Source organism: Thalia democratica, chromosome 2 (assembly GCF_965202585.1).
Source record: "Thalia democratica chromosome 2, ktThaDemo2.hap1.1, whole genome shotgun sequence".
Classification (NCBI taxonomy): Eukaryota; Metazoa; Chordata; class Thaliacea; order Salpida; family Salpidae; genus Thalia; species Thalia democratica.
In genome coordinates, this window is record NC_139166.1 from 43,308,960 (window position 1) to 43,330,819 (window position 21,860).

At 24.8% G+C, this 21,860-nt stretch overlaps 2 long non-coding RNA genes across 2 annotated transcripts; both read left to right on the forward strand.

Annotated features, from left to right (window-relative positions):
* The first annotated feature begins 8,210 nt into the window (after nucleotides 1–8,210).
* LOC145849595 (uncharacterized) lies at nucleotides 8,211–11,096 on the forward strand. The gene is made up of 3 exons (XR_014372366.1): nucleotides 8,211–8,252; nucleotides 8,312–8,389; nucleotides 11,066–11,096. It is a non-coding gene; the product is annotated as an uncharacterized LOC145849595 (long non-coding RNA).
* A 7,884-nt stretch (nucleotides 11,097–18,980) lies between these two features.
* On the forward strand, nucleotides 18,981–21,257 carry LOC145830150 (uncharacterized). The gene is made up of 3 exons (XR_014369628.1): nucleotides 18,981–19,102; nucleotides 19,752–19,877; nucleotides 21,125–21,257. It is a non-coding gene; the product is annotated as an uncharacterized LOC145830150 (long non-coding RNA).
* The last annotated feature ends 603 nt before the right edge of the window (nucleotides 21,258–21,860 follow it).

Sequence of the window (21,860 nt, forward strand, 5' to 3'; positions counted from 1 at the left end):
AAAACTTCAACAAAGTATATTTGACGCAAACCATCATTCTAGTAACCTTCAACAGCAGAAAAGAAAAGCTAATAGAGCTTATAAGCAAGCTTTTGCTTTCACAGCAAAACAAGGTAAACTAAGGAAAGAAAAACATCAGAACCAACAGCAGAAAAATAGCAGTAACAATAAAAAATATGATAGCGAACCAAAAAATAAAGTGCCAACAGTGCAGCTTAAAGGTTATAAACAAGACTCAGGCTATTACAATTCTTTAAAAACAAAATCAGAAACTAGGGTATCAAGCAACATATTAGCTAAAGAGAAAAACAGTTTGGCAGTATTTGATTCCTTTAACAAAAAAGAAATTATAACACAGGATAAAAAAGAGTCAGAATTACTAATAGCAGGTCTAAAACTTTTAACATTTATCATAAAGCCCTTTTAAAGATAAAATATAAATACTTTTACAAATTTTACAAAATAGAATTTAATAAAGGCAAAAAATTGTTACTTTTTATTGACATGAAAATCTATTTTAATATTTTCTAAACTCAGGTAATATTTTTAAGAATTTAAACTTAAAGAAACTATTAAGTGTATTTATTTTGTATTCTTTTCTGATAAAATTTCTGAATTGTAAAGTTTATAGCTTTTTTACTTTTAATGATGTTTTATGAAGTTTTTTATATTATAAATTACAGTTTGGTAATTGAACTATTAATTAAAAGCTAAGACATAACAATTATACAATAAAAAAGTTTAATAGGCCAATTTTTGTATTGAAATTTTAGTAACTACATTTTACTCTAACTTTAAAACAAAACTGGTTTATCAGATTTTTTGCTCGTAAAATAATCAAGTTCAAGTTTAAAGCTTTCAAATTCGACTCGTGATAAATTTTTCCTATAAATTTAGGATTTAAAAGTACTTTCAACTCCCATTAAGTTTTGACTGTTAACGATCGTAAAAAAGCACTCGCTAAATTTTTCTCTTTATAAATTTCTATAATGCATAAGTTTTTTGTTGCTTTAATAGAAATACTTTATACTTGAATCCTATAAAAGTTTGTGCATGAAAATACTACTTATTGTTTTGTAAAATACTTTAAAGAAAATGTTTTCTGTTTTGTTTATTAAAGTTTGCGAGTTAAATATTAAGAACATATGTTTTTCTAAGATAAAAACAAAATTAAAATGTTTCATGTGTTTTAAAATATTAATTTTCTTTTAATGCACCTTTAAATGCTTAAAATGTTTTGTTTTGTATAAAATAATAGGTTTAAACGTAAATACTGACAGTTTCGTTATTGTCTTTTGGCATAATAACTTAGTAGTTTTTACTAAACTTTCTTGAAAGAATATCTCAACTTTTATTTTTGAGCCGCGTATTTTTGTACAATTAATTCTTTCAAATGAATACTACAATGATGGACAATGAAAAGATGAATATTTTCTATGTAAACAAGTGAATTCGATGAATTTATGAATTTGAAGTTTAGAGAAGAACAAGCGAATTAAAACAAATCGTTCCTGCTAAATAAACCACCGTAGAAAAAGAAACCGGAAGAGAAATGCCGGAATAGAAAAAGCTCGAGGACAACAAGCCTGAGGACAAAAAGCCTGAGGACAACAAGCCCAAGGACAAGAACCCCGAGGACAACTAAATGACTATCATTGTTACTTTAACCTTATGTTGTGTCTTATCTTAATTTTTGAGATAATAAGTTATACAGTTTCTTTTTCTTACTTTTTTTTTACCTGCGCTTAAAACACTTATAAAAAATCTTTAAGTTAAGTAGGATTATAAGGATTTAAATTATTTAAAACCAGGCTTTAAACACTAAAATAAAAATTTAAAAAGAAATAATGTAATTATATTAACATCTCATTTTCGTATTTTGAAGCGGATGTTGTAAACTGTTTTACGCAGATTTCGTGACGTGCTTCCAGTATTAAAAACAAACATTTATTTTATTTTAGGGAGTTAATTTCATTCCGACGCATATATATCGGCGTTTGTCTTTCAAATACGCGTTAAAGTTAGTTGCAAAGTTATTCCGCGGTACGATCAAGTTACGATTAAGTTCAACGTTTTACTTCAGTTTTCGAGAATCAAGAAAACGTCTACATCGCGGAGTTGATGTTAGTATTTATGTAACTTTACGATTGTTGATACTTTTTATAGGTTTTATTTGTGTCGTGATTTAATAGTTTCTTTCTTCAGAACTAAGAATTATTATTGAAAATAAAGTAAATTGCATTTATTCAAAGTGTGTTTTATTAATAACTTAAGAAATAATTTTGTAAGTTATACTGTTAGTATATTATTTACTTCTCGTAAGTATAGCAGTCAGTAAGTTACTGGAGACCACGTAATTAAAACAAAACCAACATTAAAATAGCCTATTTGGTTAAATACCTATAAATTTATGTATATGGAATTAAAAACTATCTAAAATTAGAATTTAAGCCTATTTTGGTCGCAATTTTTTCCCACCGAAAACTGGTAGTAAGTAAAATATTTAATTTGCACATCTTTGTTTCAATAAGCTCTTCACATTTCAGTAAATTGAGCGATTTCTTTTAACTTAAGACAAATAACTATATATTAAGAATTGTTTAAAACAATAGAGTATTAATAATATACGTGACAACTAGTTTTAAGTTTTGACTCTTTTATACTTCTTTTGCACTAGTCATATTCGCTTTTTGTAACTGGTTTTTAAAATAAAATTTGTAAAATAACAATGCTAACTAGCTTTCGTTTTACTTTGTAAGTTTTATTACAGTTTTTTTTATTGATTTTCTTATCTAATAAATGCAACATATGAATGTAACAAAAATTATGAACGATTAGTATTATTAAAACTGTATATATGGTAAAATTTGTTTAAAAACTTATTTTCAAAAGTAAAAAGCTGTTGTAACATTATTAATTACCTACATACATTTATTTTACGTTTAATTTTATTTAGACTAAAAAAAGTTTTAAAATGAAGTAATTTAAAAAAAAAATCTCATAGTAAATATTTTCTACCATTTTTTTACTATCTTAGTCTTATAAATTAGATCTACAGCTGCTATTTTATTTTTCAAAATGTATACTACTTCTTGAGAAATGGCTGCACATTTTTTTAAGAACTTAAGTTGTACCAATTTAAAATGTTATGTAACCAAGTAAATGTAAGATATCAGTGAGTTATTTTTTTATTAAGTACGATATGCTTGCTTGGCATACAAAAATGTTGTTGTCCATGTATTATTTGGATATAAAACATAATTACACACATGGTTAAAACAGATTTGACAAAGAAATCAATTCAAGCTGAAGATTCTTTAATTTGAAAACATTTATTTCAAATTCAGAAGTAACTATGTTTCACCGCTGAAATTTTAAAACTTCGTTTTATGCTACTAAATTATTTTCTTACTTAATGTAGGGCTATGTTGGCTAAAGATACACATTTTTTTTCTTGTAAAAGAATGAATGCCTTGATTATTCATTGATAATTAATTTTAAAACTTAGTTGTTTTCTTTTTATGGTCTCTGTTATGTGAACATTCTGCTTTTATATTATAATTTGTGCACATTTAAAAAAAGAAACTCCAATGAGATTGAGTTTTAATTTTGGCAGTTTTTGAAAAATCGATTTTGGTTATTTATAACAAAAGTCGTAAGACTGACTTTTTTAATTTTACTCTTCGTTATAAAGTAAAATCTCTTTCCTTTCCTATAGAAGACGTTAAACTGTTTCTAAGTGGTGTACGATACGATAACCGACAGACTTTTTCGTACATCAGATCTTAGGACCAATTATTTTGTGCGCTTTTTTATTGGTCAATAAACAGTTTTTAAAGACATAGAATTTTTTAAAAAGCAGGGTTTATTACCAAAAATAAAATATCATCTATCATATCAACAACTATTCTTAAAAATTTTGTTTCTTACTTAAAAAAGTCAACAGAATTCAAAAAAAGACTAATTTATATAGTAACTAATTAGAAAGGCACCTTTAGAAGAAGCTGTAAAAAATATTACAATGTTTTCTAATTAAGTAATGCATGTAAGTTATTGCACGTTAAGTAAACGCACGACCATCAATAACAGTTTTCGAGACAGAAAAGGACCGGAGTCATCTTTATTAGGATTGGTAGAGATACACAGTCACGAGGAAACTGCTATTATAATCTAAATAAATACATTAAAACTGAATAATCCGTTTGTGCGTTTATAGTCGAAAAAACTACCGCAATTAAATTGTTTAAAACTTAACGTCTAAGACGCTGTCAGTTTTAACGTGAGACTAAAATTTACTTTTTTTATTATTTAATAGGTAGCTACATTTTAGTTGTCTTAAGCAAATCTAAAGCTTCTTCAACATCATTCAACTAGGCTGCACTGTGCAAAAATCAACAACAGTTTCCCAAAAAGTCTACCATATCATTATTTATAGTGTCAACAGCTTTGACTATATATTGTTTTTTAAACGAAAAAAGCGCTCAAAAATTAGGTCCAAGGACCTGGTGTACAAAAAAACCTTCCAATTATCGAGTCATACACCAGGATACAGTTTAATGTCATGTCCAAGACAATGTTTATATTAATTAATAAAAAATACTCTACGAGGTAAACATTTATATTTTAAAAAACAATACATGTTAAGTTTTATTAAAAATTAAAGAAAAAAATTATCATTATGCATTTTCAAGACAAAAAAAAAACACTTTTTTTTTTGTATTTTAGATCAATAAACATCGAGTAATTTTTACAGTGGTTTTTGTAACGTTTATAGTTGTTAAAGTTTTTTCAAAATCAATATTTTTTCATGTTCAAAATTTAACTATCAAGTGTGTTTTTATCATAACGAATTTATTAACTATTTAATTTGTTTCAACCGTTTACTAAATAATATTGCTTTGCTTAAACTACAAGATGTAAAGAAAACATTTTATTCAGAAGAGCTATGTAAAGTAAACCAATTAACGTCTTAAGCTATACAAAACTAAGATGATTTCGATGACATTTTAAACAAAACTAGCACTTTTATGTTTATTTAAGTAACGTTCAAGGATTAGAGTGTGTTATTTAACATTCATTAAAAAAAAAGTTTTTTACATAATTTAGTATACATAAGTCTAATATTATTTCTCTAAAGGACTTTTGCTTATGTTTTTAACATAAATCTAAAACATTTTATAAGATACGTTTAAATTCTAGTACAAATTTTTTTATCAATATACTCTGTATAGTTTATTGAACGACAAAAAAACGCTCAAAACATTTGGTTCTAAAACTTAAAATATATACTATACATATTTTAATTACAGTCCTACAAAGTTGATGTTTATAATTTTTTAACTTATTTACGTATAAGATATGAATAACAGTTATGAATCCTTATTAACTTGTTTAGTGATGATTTATAATTTTTACGATTAGTTTGTTACAAAAGTCACTAAAGTAAACGAACTTAAGCAGATATCATACGACTATTGTAAGTGATCAGTGGCGTCGCGTGGTATTTTTTTTAGGTGGTGCAGAATTAAAAAAAAAAACCCTAACTTTAAAACTCTTTTTTTATCTTAAATAAAGACTTTTTTCTAGAACAATTACATTAAATTGCTAATGTAACTTGGGAAATTTTGTTTAAAAATAAAACATTTATTTCTTCAAAAAAAAAGTTATTTAAGAAAACAACTTAAAAAAAAAGTAAATACTTTGAAAATTAAAGCAAATATAGGAATATTAAAAAAAAATTAATTAATTTAAAAGACTCAAAAATTTTTAGCTTACTTATGAGTATTGATTTTTAAGAAGGCTTTAAAGTTAAAACTAACAGTAGAAAAAATTTAGACAAAACAAATTGTTATTATAATGAAAATACAGCAACTTTAATAGTTTTTTTTATTTTGCCTCAACTTTATTTAAAAAATATTTGATTAAACATCATACTAAGAATGGTTATTTCATTAATATTTAACTTAACAAAAAAATAAATGTCTTATCAGACTTGGCAAGGAAATTAAAAAGTCTACAAACAAAAAAAGAATTTCTTCACTACAAAAAAAGAAACACTTTCTTCACAATTTGATCTTATTTTATGTAGTTTTTACAAAGCTACAAGATGCTTTTTACAGATTTGAAAAATTCAATATATTTTTTTAGATAAAGCTGGTCAAAGGCAATAAAAGGTTCCTTATGGGAGGCACAAACTAAATCAGCGCTTAAAAAAAGTGTTTTACCCCCCCCTCTTTTATGCCCTTAACATCTACTTTAGAATTATTTGTTAGAAATTATTTTATAAAGTTTTAATTTTACTACAACTCATCTTTTATAAATATAAAAAATTCATATTAACTTTTGAGATATGGTAACTCACAGTCAGAGGTACAAAAGAATCCTTATTAATAAAATATAAACTCAAACAACAAATAAATCAAATCACTAAAACCATATTTTTTTTTTATAAGTTGGCCTCAAAATCTTTAGATGTTTCTTTTATAAAAAAAACAAATTGCTGAAATAGATATTTGAAACACTAAGAAAAAAAAAAATAACACAAGTTTTTTTTTTTGTATATATAAAAATATATATTGATACTTAAAAATTTAAATTTCTTTTTAACAAAAGTAAACAAATTTTATAAAACTTAGGATGAAAAAGTTTGATAAAAATTGCTTTAAGAATGATGGAGAATATAGGTTTTTAGTAAAATTGTATTCTTTTGCTGTTTTGATTTGCTCCTTGTATAATAAATCATTGTACTCTCTGGCTTTGACCGGTTGTAACTAAAAGTTTAATTGGAAATTTCAAGTTTATTAAAGAGTAAATATTAGCTTTTTGAAAAAGTTAAAATAACAACAACATGTAAAAAAGTGCCTATAAACCTTCCCCCCCCCCTTACCCCTCACTATTTTGCACTTTTTTTTTTACAAACATTAAGATTTTTATTAACTTTTTTTCTAATTTTAATGTCTTTTTTTGGAGGTTTAAAATTCAAAAGTTTTTAAGGGTATCTTTTCTTTATTTAATTTTAATATGTTTTTCATTTTGATGACAGTATTTTTCTCAGGAGCTCAACTTTTAAAGTTTAGTTGGTGAGGCTTTTGAATTTTTAAAGAATTTTAAAGATAATTTTTAAAAAAGTAACCCTTATAGCAGTAAAAAAATGGTTAGTTAGTTTTCATGTGGCCATAGGGGTAAAACACTTATTTTTTAATTTTAAATAAGCTTGTTATTTTCAGAATAAAAAACTAAAACTGCTTTAGTCAGCCTTAATATTTTTATAATTTGGTCTGTTTTAATTTATCTTGGGTCATCTTGAGTTTTTAACATTTCTAAGTTATTCTGATTATGAGGCAAGGCAACCATGTTTCAACAATTTTATCGAAAACTTTTGCTTTGTTTATGAAAAAATTAAACCAAAAGTCATATAAAGTAGACTAAATTTTCCTAAAATGTTAAACTACTCTAAGTTTCTAAGTTAAGGCTATTTACTTTATTTAAATATGTGACTGTTTCAATAATACTAATTTTCATTTAATATAAATCTAAATTATTTTTCTATAAGAGTGAACTAGAAGTTTATATTAAACTTCTTATTTTTTTTTCAGAACTTAAATTTTACATTTAAAAATAATTTAATTAAATATTTTAATAATTTTATGATAACAATAATCAGTTATAATTAAGTTTATGTATGCAGATTAAAATAAAAAATCGAATTTCTTAGACTTTAGTGATTTAAGGTTCTTATCTTTTTTTTCTTTAAATTTATTTCATTCATGACAAGTTTTGTTCTTTTATTGTCCAGTTTTAATAGAAGTGATCTGTTAAATTTAAAAAATCATGTGGGTACATAAACTCAAGTTTAATCCTTTGCAGTAGCTTAGCTTTGTTTTTATTTTATGTTTACAATAGCTTGTAGATGATACTTAAGCATGTCCTGTTTTAGGGAATTTCAAATTTAGTTTACTTACCGCAAGATATTGATTTTGCGGTAATTCTTGAAGAAATTTTGCTTTTTTAAGTTCATTTGCGGCAGTCAGCTAAGAGTTTGCGGCAGTGAAGTGGGCAAAATGGTCGTTTTCAAAATTGAAGTTTTTAAAGAGATTTCGTTCTAAAAAATAACGAAAACGCTACAGATACTTTTTTTTTTTACAAAATTTCAAGGTGGTGCAGTTGCGGCAGTGCAACACCCCACGCGACGCCCCTGTAAGTGATGTTATAAAAAATGTCACAAGTTATGACAATATTTTTGTTAATATTAAGTAAGCAACTAAATTATAATTTTGTTACTTATATATACAATTTTCGTTATGTTTTTTAGTTTTGGTCGCTGTAATACATGTGACAGCTATTGAAGACTCAACAATTCCGCATCAAAATGTTGACAAACCTATTCCAAGTAAGCTTCTTATAAACTCTTTATGTAAGGTTTTAATGTTTAGTGAACTTATTTAAAAAAATAGTTAGTAAAGTATAAACTAAAGTAAACAAGTAAATAAAAACAAAAAGAAAAAAAGACTTGCGATTAAACTTTCGAAAAAATAAGTTTAAAATTGTATATATAATTATAAATAAATTTTATACGTATTTAAGTTAGAAATTAAATAATTAAACTTAAAATGCGAGTTTTAAGTAAACAAAATGCAACCAAAATGTAAATATAGTCTGATAATAAGAAATAGTTTATAAGTTATAAAATCTAAAGTAAATTTTTGAAGTAATAAAAACATTATAATTAAAATCGTGGTTATCATTTTTGTTGGCAAAAAAACTATAACTTATACTTTTTTTTAATGGGTTTCAAATTTTTAAACTTATTCCTCAAATATTAAAGTATATAAATATTTTTAAAAATAAATAAGTGCTTTTTATGTAACTTGGATCAAAACCTATAGCACTCAAAAAAAAAGTATACTAATATAATAGTATAGACCAGTTGTCTTCAACCTTTTCAAAAACAGTGCACACTAAATTACTGAAAACTAAGTCCCGTGCGCACCAAAATATAAAAAAATATCTATTTATTAATGAAAAAATACTAGTTTTTTATGTTTTAAGTGCTAAAGTATATAAATAACGATTTAAAAACTGTTATTTTATGTCATAGTTATCTTTTTCCTATAGAAATAAGCAAAAAAAGCGTAATCTTAAAAACTATTTTTCACCTTACCAAGTTTTCTGTGCACAGTAAAAATATTTCTATGCACACTAGTGTGCACAGGTGAATTTTTGACGACCACTGGTATAAAAATGCGATTTTAAAATGAGTTCGGTGTTAAATAAACTAAAAAGTTTAGATTTATAAAATTTGAAAAGGAAAGCTTTTAGAAAACATAGATTTTTGTACATATTTTTACTCAGCATCTTAAGTTTATTGCTGATAAGTATTTTTTAAAAAAAGAATGATTAGTTTTTTTTCAAGTAAAAATTTATTACAGTATAGCACGGCCAATAAGTGTTAGAAACATTTTGATTATCAAAAAGTTTAATTATATACGCTTAGTTCTTATAACTACTTAAGTAGTCAAAAATTGTATAGACTAACATAAATATATGTCAAAATTTCAATATTTAAGTTTTACACATAATAAGTATCAAGATTTTGATTATATACTTTTGTTTTTTAATATACATTACACATAAAAATATTGATTGTTAAAATGAAAAATAAAAGTTTAGTATTACTGCAATTTTACAGAACCTAATTAGTAATTAGAAAACACATAATAAACTCAATGAAGTGACTGTTTTGCAAAATAAGTTTTAATTTTTCTTAAACGGACTCTTTATTGAGAAACTTTTCAAATAACTGAACTAATAAACCGATAGAGTAAAGTTTTATAACTAATTCTAAAATTTTAATCAAGGCTGTTTACAAATTTAGTGATAGTAATTAAACACTTCTATATTTTCTAAAGTTATATAATCATACTTATAAGCTATTAAGTTATTTAGATTCTAGATACCTTATACTTTAAAAAAGACATATAATCTATAAATATTTTTTTCTAATTGTTATAAAAACAACTGTAGCAAAAACAAAAATAGTTTTATAAGACTAAGATTTATGTAACGACTTTATGTACAGCATAATACCTTTAAACTTGTATAGTTTTTTTTTTCTTCTAGCTATCTTCAAAATTGTCTATAGAATATAAAGTTTATAAACTCTTAATAAACAAACATTTGTAGTCCTCCAGGGGCCTGACAGGGGACTACCTTTAACTCGGGGAAGTCCCCTTTTTTGTGCTAAACGCTTAGCGCGTTTAGCTCTTAAGGTTTTTACTGAATTTACCTTACTCATTAGGTTTAACTTGGTAATTAATAAGTATGTAATAGACTTAATATATATAATTTCTTTAATAAAGTGAGTTTATTAAAAACGTGATGTTAATGTGAAAATTAGGAAGTAGAAATAATAAAGCAGCCAATTTATCAGTAGAATAAAACTGCGAATATAAACACAACAAGTAAACACCAAATTCTACAAACTAAAATGTCTTAATAATGTTTTTAAAGTGTCTTAATGACACAATCTTAAGCACAAAATAGGTCTTACTAAAAATACTACTAATAATACAGAGTCTTAATATATGTCGTGCTTCATGCACAACGATGGCTAAACTAAGCACAATATAATACGATCATGCAAATAAGCTTCAAGATCTTATAAAACGAAAATAATAAAAAAGTTCTTATAATGAGTTCGTGTGCCTCTCGCACGGTCTTATAGCTTAACTGAGTATGTTAAAATACAGTTATACAAATAAAGATAAAGTTCTTATAAAATGACAATCATAACAAAGTTCTTAAATTCAATCAGTGTCTTAAGTTCTTAAAATTATTGTGCTTTTTGCACGATCTTATGGCTAACTGAGCCAAAAACAAAAATAACGAACAACATATCGAGCTGCGCGTAGTGCGCAAGCTAGGGCCTAATGAGCATTATCACAAACATTTTTAAAGTTTTATAGTGTAATTTGATATAAATCGTCTAACGCCCCCTGGCGGTCATCTAAAATACAACAAAATGCATTTTTTGTTACAATATTTACAATCTTTTATACTTATTTAGTGACTTTTTGGTTGATGATAATGAAAATGAAAAAGTAAATCATGTCAAAAAAAGAGATGCTACAATTAATTTTAGTCTATGGAATATATATAAAGATACTGATGGTAACAATGTTGTACCATACAAAGTTCATCAATCAGTCAGTTAGTATCTTGTTTATTTTTGAAGTTTTTACTGTTTTGATACTTTTTTTGTCTATTTTATTTTTTACGTCCTAAGATTATCGCAAAAAAATAATAGTATAGATTTTAGGCAATTAGTTTCTTTTAGACATATTTTTGCTTGTATAAGTACTGTTTTCACTTTATACTTCAACTTTTATATACTACTTCATTGTAGAGCACTATAAATAGGTAAAGAAACTATTTAAACTTTTTTTTAGAAGACTCAAGGTTAATAGTTCGATAATAGAAGTAGCTAAAGATTTTGAAAAGTCTACGTGTATAAGGCTAAAAGAGAGGACAAATGAGGATCACTTCATAAATGTTACTGCAAGAAGAAGTGGCTGTTGATCCTACACAGGATTTGTAATCAATAATGGACAAGAGTTATATAAAAAAAGTGTTTTTTATAACTCTAACCATTGTTATTAACTTCTGTAGGTTTAAATTTATTTTCAGACACTAAATAAGTTATTAACATATTTATTTATCAGTTATATACAAAAGTCAGAGGTATTTCTTACCATTTTTAAATTTTTGTACTATACTAAACAAGTTTATGTAACTCATTTTGGTGCATTCTTTTGTTTATTTATTTTCATCTAAACTGTTTTTTTTCATCAGTAAACTGTTTAATCTATTTATTAATCACAATATTTTAAATTTAATATGCTATTTTTATATTTCAAATATGAAGTTAAGTTAGCTAGTATTTTAAAACCTTAAAAACCTCTTAAAACCTTTTTAAATATCTAGATTGGAATGGGAAGCGGGTGTGGTTCGTAGTATATTGCAATTCACGAGTTTCTTCACGCTTTAGGGTTTTTTCATGAGCAAAGTCGACCGGACAGGGATATTTATATTAAAGTGAATTACGAAAACATCGCTAAAAGTATTTAATTGTTTTTATTAGAGCAAACTATTTAGATTTTTTGCCTAAAAGTCAGTGGTCTTAAGATTTTTAAAATCTGTGCAAAGTGCGCCTCGAAAAAGTTTTGTACACATTGTTGTTAAGTACTATTTTTTGTAATAAACACTATTTTTATAATGTTTTAAGTTTCTTAATAGTTTTTGTGTGTTAAAGTTATAATTTCTTGAAATGTCAAAATCTGTTTTTAAAGTAGAAAAAACAATTACAGATATTTAGAAGGTTGTTTTTACTCATTATAAAACTCTGTACACACTACTGTGCACAAGTGCAGATACTGGTAATCAATGACGTAGCTAGAACTTAAAATTGTAAAACTTATATATATACTGTTTAGAAAACCAGCTCAATACCTTTGTAGCAATTTTTAAGTGATATTCAAATAAATAACTCATATACATAAGTATTAAAAATACTCAAAAGATTAAAACAGCATGATCAAATCAGCATAGTATTTTTTTTTACTTTTATTTTAGTTATAACGACATTTTTATTACTAAATGATATTAAACAGATATGGCATAATAACTTTGACAATATTTGGGATACAACTTTGACAAAATTTCTAAGTCAAAGTGGCATGACGTAAATTCACCATACGATATCAACTCTATTTTACAATACAACTCGAGAATTTTTTCATCAAATGGTAATGATACTATGACTAACATAGTAGCACCATATAAAGGACTAGGACAAGTCAGTTATCTCTACTATATTTTATGTTTTTAAAATTTAAATAAAAATGATTACAACTAAACATCACAATAGGCAAAACACTGTGTTAAATAAGTAAGATATTGAACACGATAAAGAAATTGTAAAATGACCTGGTGTATAAAAAAACCTTTCTATGACCCGTATTATATATTTTTATTTTAAAAGCTGTATATTTAGTTTAACAGAAAAATCAACACATACTAAGAATTTCATTTATACTAAGAATTTCACGTTTATAAAAAGGGTTGGTTTATAAAAATTCACTTTATTTTTTAAACTACTAATACCAAGGGTCCGATTTAACACTCCGGTGTTTTCCCTAAAATTTACTCAGCAAATATTCTTAAAGCTTTTCTTAAACTTTTTTTAATTATTACTTTTATTCCTAACCCACCTTACCTAAACATGTTTATAATAAAATAAAAATAAATTTTTAATAAATAAAATTTGAATTAACATGAAAAAAAATCATTTTATTTTGCTGAATCTTCAAACATTTAAGGAAACATCTTAGCTTTTTAACAACACTCAACACCAAGTGTGCTTTTATGCACTTATTATTTGATTTTTGTAACTAAGCAGTCAATTTAGTCAGAAAAAATTTAGAATTAAAACTCTTTTACAAACCTCAAGATTTTTTTAACAAAAAAATCAAAAGTTAACTAAAAAGAAAAACAGAAAAGTGTGTAGTCTGATTTTTAGCTACTTTTCTCGCATACTAAAAAAAATCCTTTTGTTTTGTAATATAAAGAAAGTAAACTAAATAAAAAGAACCCTAAAGCTTATGTTTTTTTTAAACCTAAAATATTTTGAAATGTAAAATATTAAACTTTAGGTATATTGTTTGCTAGTTTAAAAACGAAAAAAAAACATTAATGTGTTTTTTATAGTAAAAATTAGTAGTTTGATTAATTACATATAATTAGCATAAGAATACACTAAGTTATATTGAAGTAAGCTTTAATTGAAAAGATACAAACCGTTTTTGTACTAAAAAGGGTCGAGAAATGTCAGAAAAAGACAAAAGACAAGTTAATCTGATGTACAAGTGCCAAGCTTTGAAACAGAAAGGTTAATATGCTTAGTTTGTGCACAAAAAACGTACAACTTATAGGTAAATAACTAAATAATAAAAGTCCTCGACAAGACGTTAAAAAGTATCCGTGGTGTGCGACTCGATAACCTAAAGGTTTTTTCGTGCACCAGGTCCTAGGACCAAATATTTTGAGCGTATTTTTTGTCGTTTAATAAACTATAACTATATAGTTACAAAAAAACATCATTTGCTCTTAGAATAATGAAAATAAATTGTATTGTAGTAATGAAAAAAGGTTCTGTTATATAACTGTTGTAGTAATTAACTACTTAAAAATGATCTAGCAATTTTTTTCTGTGAACTATTTTTGTAGTAAAATCCGGATTTAACGTATAGAACTAGTTGTATAGCAAAGTTTAATGCAAAAAAAAATTGTAAAAGATAATATTTTCCGAAAAAACTTTATCGTGTCCCATAAGTTGTTTCAGTGTATTATTTTATATATAAAAAAAGCATACTTTACTTACAACCGGGTTTCGGTGACAAAAAATTGCGACCTCTTAATAAATTATTTAATTTGCACATCTCTATTTAAATAAGTTTTTTACATTTTAGTAAATTAAGCAAGCTTTTTCAGTTGAGACAAATAACTATATATAAAAAACAGAAACTTTGTGTGAGAATTTACCATCAGTTATAAACAGAAAAAATTGGAGAGACGCATATTGGCCTGTAAACTCTAAAAAAGTATACCATTCTTGCCCGAAAGGTTACCACAAAGTTGGTCCAGATTATGCTATATGTAAAACCAATGGAGTTTTTTTCCCGACTTCACTTAACTGCCAAGAAGGTTTGTTAAGTTACTAACATAAACAAAAGGTTCAGAAAACTAACATTTGAAGTTTGGTAGTACAGACCTTCCTAGATTATTTTTTATGTAGTTTTAATTTATCGAAGTCAACGACTTTGTAATTTTTTTAAATTTTTATTTTCTTTAGAATTTAAGCAAAGTTAGATACAGTGATTGAACTTTTTTAAACATCTATACACTCAACAACTTTTTTTTTTAACAAATGTTTTACTTTGTACGTAGAAACAGTTTGTTTTAATTAAACTTTAATTGGCTATTTTAAACCACTCTTTTCTACAATATTTATTTAAAAAACTAATACTTTGTGAAATAGATGTTTTAAACGTATTATAAATAATTTAACTTATGTAACACGTTTAGTTGTAGGATATAATTATTGATAACTTATTGATGTTTTTACAGATATCGACAAAACTTGCTTTGACCAGACAGAAAGTTTGTTTTGTCTACGAGCATTGGATGAAAATAAATGTTGGAAATATGCTCAATGGTGTAATAAAACATGTGGTGACTGCAAATCTAACGACAGTATAAGTTCGTTAAGCTAAGAATAGTTTGAAAAACAAATAAATGAAAACTTTAATAGTATTTTTAAAAGTAAAGACGTTTTTATCATCTAGCTTAATCCTACTAAAATGTTTTAAAATTTCTGAAGATAGTCAACAGTTTTTATATTTATAATTTATTTAAAAAGTGTTTTATACTAATCAAACTAGTTAGTAGACTTAAATTAGCTTGTAAATGTTTAAAATGATATATATGAAATAATCTTCTAATTGTAGATTAGCTTGTACATCAAGTAATCTTTACTTTTTAACACTTGGTTTTACTATACAACAAAAAGTAGTTTTATACGTTGTTTAGTAATTGTTTATAAAAAACCAAATAACAAAACTGATCTGAAAATAAATCTATCCATTAGTTTAAAAAACAATTTTATTTAAAGACTTGAAGAATTACTGCTTTTCGAATACCTTTCCAAAAGTACCTGAAAACGGCGTACTGAAATTAAGTAATGGAGGTAATCCTTTTACTAAAAATGATTTTGAAGACAATGAAAAAGTATTTTTTGAGTGCAACAGTGGGAATTCTATAGGAGAATCATTTACTACTTGTAAGCAAAATGGATTTTTTCTGAAGCTAACTTCATGTGTTCTGATGATGATAACAGTGAGTTTAGTTTTTTTCTTAATTACTTAGTAGAGTTACTTGTGCAGAAGGACACTCTGTGAGTAAAATTCAACTTCAGTGTGCAAAGCTGATGGATCATTTGATCCAGCTGCATTGCTGTGTAGAAGATGGTAATAACTAAATTGTCGTTTGAACTTTATATAATTAACTAATTTCTAGCATGTTTTATAATATGATTTGTTTAAAGTTTTTCATATACTAAATTAGTATGTTTTATAATTGTTTGTGCCCAACCACCGACATTAATTGGCCAAGGAATGCTGAACGGAACAAAAGTTGATGGGTACAAGTTAAACGACCAAGTTAGAGTTACTTGTGCAGAAGGACATTCTGTGAGTGAAAATTGAACTTCAGTGTGCAAAGCTGATGGATCATTTGATCCAGCTGTATTACTTTGCGTAGAAGATGGTAATAACTAAATTTTCGTTTGAACTTCATATAATTAACTTTTAATAACTATTAAATCTAATAAAACTATTTAAATTGAAAACAAAATTGTAAATAAGCAGTTATTTTTCAAATAGTCATAAACTAATATATTATAAAATAAGTTAATAAAAATATCAAGTTTATATAGAAGTTCATTTAACAGTAGAAAAATAGTACAAAAACATTATAGAAACTGGTTGTCCCAGTTCTTCCCTTCCAAAAATAGTAGGAAATGGAACAATTAACATCACAAAAGAAGAATACGATGTTGGAGAACAAATAAATGTTTTGTGCTTAAATGGAACCAAAACAACTTCAACATGCACTGATCAACAATGTAATTGTATACTTTTAATTTATTTTATGAGCAACAAATAGAAATCTCAACTTGAGTAAGGAGATAAATACAAATTTATTGTTTCAATGAATTCTTTTGTGAAAAATGTTTTGCTTTGTAGAGGTTAAACATTTTTATATAAGAAGTAAATTTTATCATCTTTGGTAATTTGTTGGTAGTTTTTATGTAATTAAAAATTTAAAGTTTTTGAATTTTTTAATTTGTCAAAGTCTTTTTTTCTTCTTTTTAATTAAAATTTTATGTTTCAACTGACTTCATAAACACGTACCATCTAAAGTTATCGTGTTTAAATATTGTTTATACAAATAATAAACATAATACTAAGAAATATGCATGGTTAATTTTAGTACAACCTAAACTATTACTACAATGTCCTCCTATTGAATTACAATTGAACAGCGACTTAATACTGTAAAGTAGACTAAATGCTAAATTTATATTATAACATACAAATTACTCAAACTGATTTCAGCTTCAACGACAGTAACGACTATTTTTACTTTGATAAAATTATAAATAAAATTATGTAAAGTTTTTTTTTGAAATATGCAAACAGCAAAAAATAAAAATATGTTTTATTAAAAATGTCATTAGTTTTAATACTAAAAATTAATTTTTACAAAGTTTATGTTAATTATCAATAATCTAATAGAGATTTTTATCAAGAAGTTTTAATATTTAAAAGGTAGCATGCATTTAAAATATATGTTGATTTATTATCTGTGGTGCACACTAAGACATATTTTAAAATATCAGTTACTGCCAATAATTTCTTTAAATTTGTAGAATTAAGGTTGTTGTACTTAGATAAATACAAATTTAAAATATAACATATATCATGTAAAGTTGGAAAATAATGGCTTAATTTAAAAAAAAGCATTCGATATTTTTTTAAATATGTTGTATAGTTTACTAAATTATTTTTTTACTGAAAACTTTGTAAAACTGTACTTTTTAAGATTTATCTTTTCTTTTGCTGTAAATGTGCTTTTCATAAACTATTTAAAATTGAAACAAATTTTTCTATATTTTATGATATAACACTTAATAGAGTTTTATATGAGATGTAAAAAAAATTTAAAGCTAAAAATTTTAAATTTGTCATTCATTTTTATAGATACTTGCAGAGATAGATCTAGCAAACAAAACTGTAAGAAATAGAAAAAAAGAGGATGTTGCTATAAAACGTTTGTTCCTTATATGAAAAAAACTGTAATGAAACATGTTGATATTGTAAAGATGGTAAGTAAAACGTATTGTTTAGAAATATAGCTATAAAAACAATAAAAAACAGAAACACAAAATATACAGAAAATAAAACACAATAAGCTGTAAATTAAACATCAGTAGAACTAATTACTTCAAAATAATACTCCCTTATTTTTACTTAAAAAATGATACTGTACAAAGTCGATTCCAAAGTTTGAAAAATATTAAGTCTGTTTTTGTATCTGTTAAATGCAAAACTCCTCCTTAAACTGGTTGGAAATGGCACTCTAATATATGAAGATAAGGATTCATTTTACGTTGGTGATAAAGTTGCTGTAAATTGTTCAGACGGTTTTGAAGTAAAGTATGGGACAGCAAAAGAAGCAGTTTGTACTGACAGTGAAAAGTTTAATGTTACTGAACTCGTTTGTGTCAAAACTGAAGGTACCACAAAAATTAATTACTTAAAGTTCTACTATTTTAGAATCTATATTAAACTGTTGAGTTTAATTTTTTATTAATTTAAGTTTGAAACTATAGGCAGAGCTGTAGATCAGCAATATAAAGGCTTTGGTAAAATATTAACAAAGTTAGCAACATTTTAGAATAAATCTCAAGTTCCTAATGCTTTTACATAGTTAAGTTTAAATTAAGTATAACTGTTTAGAATTATTACTATATGAATTATTTATATCTTAAACTGGACTGTAATGGTTAGTAATATAAAAGTGTTTAAAACTGTTTTAGTAAAGCATTGTTAGATTGAAACCCGCTGGTCGACACATATACAAAATACTTAAGAATAAAAAAAATTAAAATTAAATCTGTTTCAAATTGTATTAAACCTTGTTGTCAAAATATTTTTAAGTGTCTAAAATATTTTGTAAATGTAAAATCTACATTATAGGTCTAATTATAAACACACTTTAGATTTAAAATGTACAACTCTTCCAAAAGTTTATAGAAGTGGTAAATTAGTACCTGAAAATAAAGATTCGTTTTCAGTCGGTGAATCAGTCACTGTAAATTGTTCAGATGGTTATAAAATTAAGGATGGTACACCAGCTCAAGCAATTTGTCGTAATGATGAAAACTTTAGTGTTTATCTATTCATATGCGAAAAAAACTCTCAAAGTAAAATATTTATACAAAAATACATTAAATTTCACTTTATTAAATACAATAACTAAATAGAGTATATAAGTTTTAAATTCTTCGGAATTTAAACTGTCTATTAGAAAATTTTAATTTATAGGTAATTATTTTATTTTAAACAAGTAAATTAATTTTTGAAAATTTAAATGTATAGAAAACATAAAGTAATTACTTGTACGATTTATGAACCTTAAGTAATACATTTTTTACAGTACTTAAATGCAATTTGTTTAAGTAAGTAAATAAATCAAAGTACTTATCAAAACATTACAATTTTTTTAGATAAATAAACTTATTAATATAGCATTTTTAAACCATAGCAATATACTTTTTAGTTTGTCTTTATACTTACGTTTTGAAAAAATTTACTATTGACATAATGTAGCATTCCATAAAACTTAAATTTTTAAGTTAATAGTTAAGAAAGAAGAGGCATACACATTACTGCGATATAATGAAGTAATTTGTTTTTGAAACACTATAAAACAAGATTTAAAAAAAATAACCACTGTTTTAGTTTTTTAAAACAGCAAGTAGTTTAAACTAAGTTTAACTCTTATGAAAAATAAGTTTATCTAAAAAATATTACTGGTTGTTTACTTGCAAAAATGATTTATACTAAATGCAGGTGAATGTAATGATATAAGATCGAAGCAGACTTGTGAATATTGGAAGAGACGCGGATATTGCTATAAAATGTATGTTTCTTATATGAAAAAATACTGTAATGAAACTTGCGGGTATTGCAAAGATGGTAAGTAAAAGTTTCAATTGATTTTTTTAATTATTTTCCAACTGAATTAGTTTTTTATTTTGTACAAATAATTTTTGATGAACACGTAATTAAAAATAAACTACACAATTTTTTTTATATATTTAGTTCTTTTAATACTTACATAATACCACAACTAAGACAAAAGCTTAATTACTACACTTGAATAAAAAAATAAATTTAAAACTTTAAACACCGCTTGATTTTTAAAGCAGCAATCAAAACTTAAACAAGTATTTTTTAGTTCACAAAATTAACTAAACAATTTCCTAAAATAAAAAGTATAAAATGTTTTCGATTAAAATAAAGTAGCAGGTCTACAAAAATCTTTTAAACTTAGATTATTAAAATTGAGTGCATTTTTTTTAAACACGATGTTTTTTTTTTTTTAAATCACCTATTTTGAAAGGGTGTACAACAATTTAATCTCAAATTTTGATATATGACTGAAACAATTTCTAAAATCTATTGAAATATAGCAGTATTTAAAAATTATAACTTCTCTCTCTTTATTTTTATTTAAGTTTTTTTAATCACGATATTCTTAACAATTATAACTGCAGTTTTTCTCTCTTTCTAAATTTTAAACACTTTTTGAGAAATTTGTGTTAAAATTTTTTTTTAAGAATCTGAGTAATCGGAATTTGAATTTTCCCGTTTGAACAGTTTACTGCACAAAGTAATGTTTTTCTAGATTTAGACATTTTCTTTTTATCATACTCATTCAATGAAGCACCTTCTAATTAGTAATGGGCTGGATTTGTTTAAAAAAATTTTTACCGTTGCTAGTAATTTAAAAGCTGTTGATAAAAAGTTTCTCTAAATACAGATTTAAAAACTCTTTAAACAAAAGTATAATGGTATAACTATTCAATACGCTCTAATGTTGAATCAAAAATAAACTAGGTTCACATTTTTAAGCATTAATTATAAAAAGATCAATTTAAACTGTTTATACCGAACTTATTTTAAGCTGAAACATACGTCAGAAATTTATGCTTGGTGGGTTCTATCTTGCCCGTGGGCCATAGGTTGTTGAAACCTGATATAAAACCTAACAAAATTTTGGATTAGCGTTTGATGAAAATGTGTGGTTTTTTTCTAATACTTTACTGCAGTTATTTGGACTTTATATGTTTTTATTTTAAACTTTAGAACCTATCTTAACTTTTGTTCAACTCATTCTTATATATTTTTTTATCGCTAATAATCCTACAATTGTTTTTAAGTTCTACAAATTACAAAATTCTACAAAAGGATTCATTTTCCGTTGGTGATAAAGTTGCTGTAAATTGTTCAGACGGTTTTGAAGTAAAGTATGGGACAGCAAAAGAAGCAGTTTGTACTGACAGTGAAAAGTTTAACGTTACTGAACTCGTTTGTGTCAAAACTGAAGGTACAACAAAAGTTTTACACAAAATCTTGTTATTTAAAAAGTCTATTTCTACATTGAATTTAACACTTTAATTATCTAAGTCTATAACTTTAGGAAAAAATATACAAAAGTTATTTCTTATTTGTCTTATTTTAGTAAATATATAAACTAAATATAGTATAAAAGTTTCTAAATTTTAGAAATTTATAAATGCATTAGTTTTTTTTCAATCTTTTGTAATAACTATTATAACTAAGTAGTTGTGTTCAAAATTTTGAAAAACACTTTTTTTAAAAATGAAATAAAGTGTTTTTTATATTTTAACCGTGAAATAATAAATTAAGAGTTTTAACTTATACCATACGTAAAACTGATTAATATTACAATTTTTAAACCATTAATAAAATATTTTTTACATAACTCAAACAGGATTTGTTCCTTATGTAAAAATTAAAAAAAAAAGTGTTTATAAAACTAATACAATTTTTTCAGGGAATTAAACTCAATTTATATAGTGTGTTAAAAACCAAGCAGTCTTTTTCTAATTGTATTTCAACTACATATTTAACGATTTAACTTTTGACAAAAAG